Below are 2,082 nucleotides of genomic sequence, written 5' to 3' on the forward strand. Positions count from 1 at the left end.
ACCGAAACTAGCATTCTGGGCCCGAACTCTGTGTCTTAGACCTGAAACGCAGAGTTAGGCATATGCCTAAGGCTGAAAATGCAATGGTTGTGCTGCATTTGGAATCTGAGATGCAGAGATGAACTCTGCCTTTTGGAATTAAAGAGATTATTGACCTCTAATCTCTTTCATTAGAGTATTTGCAAAGATCGTCATTTTGTAATCTTCACCTTACCTCCTTGAAATGTGAGAGTCGTCAGATTGTAACTTTTACTATAGAGACCATTGAATCAGAGTTTTCATCGATTGTCGTGAAGATCGTCGAATTGTAACTTTCTCGATCTACGTAAAAATCTTCTATTTGTAGCATTCATTTGTTGATGTGAAAGTCATTATATTATAACTTTTATTATTGGTGTTTAATATGGATCAGCTATCTGTAAAAATTTTTAGACAACCTATAGAACCCCCTCCAAAGTTTTTGAAAGTTCACGGCTGACTGGAACAAATTTTCAGAATACTTTGGATCACTAAATTAATTTGAGATCTGTTGTTGAATGGTGGTTCACTATATCTGTTTTGAAGACATCGTGCACCTGATTGTAGAAATTTGTTCTAAGTCGCAGTTCTGCTTCTTGTATTTAGGGACTTCTTCGCTAGCTTCCTTGAAATCCCCTTTTGTAAAGATTAACCCCATACTCCCGACAAACATGTAGAAATAATTAAGGTAGTTCTGATCTCCTTAACCAAACAAGATAACTTTTGTGTCTTAATGATAATGAACTTAGCCAAACAAGCTAAAGCCCAAGTCATCATCGTTAGATCCATTAGTAGGATCAACTTTTTCCTCTTCTTCGGCAGCAGGAATAATAACATTCTTAGTCAATGCAAATGGAACGATAGCAATAACGAATTTTCTTAGATCTTTGAGATATTCCTTCAACTTATATGAATGTGTATTCAGTATCAACAGCATCAGTAAAAAGATTTTTGTAGGTATTTATGAACACCCTACGCGCAATTGCAAGAGTTAGGTAAGAGAGAGCCAATGACAGTGAAGCAACCATAGAAACACCAACTGCAAACTTATCAATGAGGTTATTCTTAGTGAGGTTGAGCACCTTTGGGCTAAAAACAGATCTATTGTCATAAACAGAGAGAACCACAAGCCCGTATGAGAAGGACCTTATCTTAAATTTGGCCAGGAGGACAGCCTCAGAGGAATCCACTTTGTCTCATTTCTTGTTCAATTCAACTGGGGTAATGATTTTAATAGTACTCTTGTTAATCTTGGTTGGAATGTTAAGCTATTTGAAAGGATGAGTTGCAAGAAGTATCAAGTTCAATATTGTCAGCGACATCAATCATAACCTGTCTATACTCATCCAAGAGGCTGTATAACTTCTTGTTGTAAATCAGTTTCTTCTCGGCTTTCGTCACCTTGATGGCCATTGCTAGCTTCTCTTAGTATCTGAGGATGTATAATAACCCCAATGGTGATGGTGATTCGATATAAGGGCCAAGACAGAGCAAATTGAAGGAGGTGCGAATTGTTTAAAACACTCAACTAAGAATGGTTGCTGCAATGCTTGTGTTGAGAGGCAAAAAACGCACAAATAAACCCTGCATCTGAGATTTAAAGTGTAGGGTGAACTTTGCATTTAGAATTTCAACCAACACGAATACAAAGGTCGTGTTGGTAATCTGTACGACCTGATACCACCTGTTACCGTAGTTCCGGTTATTCTTCTTATTCGATCCTTGGCTAAAGCTAAATTTTGTACCGTATCGGGCCATCCTATTAGTAAGCCGATCTGGGCCGATTTATCAGATTCTGATATTCTTGATCGATTCGGTCGGATATGTAGAAATCTTTCTCATTATCACAGCTATCTATAAATAGACCACTAGGGTCAAATCAAACGTCATTCAACTCTTTCATTTTTCCAAAGCTTTTAACAAAAAAAAATTCATTTAATTTCTCATCTGAGCATTGTTCATCTTCTCCAATTGTCAGCAACAATGACACCAAGAAGAAGACTACCTCGAAATCCAAAATAGTCATTGCCGCGGCTCAGAAACTATCTTCAGTTTCGACTGCCG

General features: G+C 37.5%; 1 pseudogene; it reads right to left on the reverse strand.

Moving 5' to 3' along the window:
• LOC109833244 lies at positions 764 to 1,431 on the reverse strand (annotated as a pseudogene).

The sequence above is a fragment of the Asparagus officinalis genome, chromosome 1, assembly GCF_001876935.1.
Source record: "Asparagus officinalis chromosome 1, Aspof.V1, whole genome shotgun sequence".
Lineage (NCBI taxonomy): Eukaryota > Viridiplantae > Streptophyta > Magnoliopsida > Asparagales > Asparagaceae > Asparagus > Asparagus officinalis.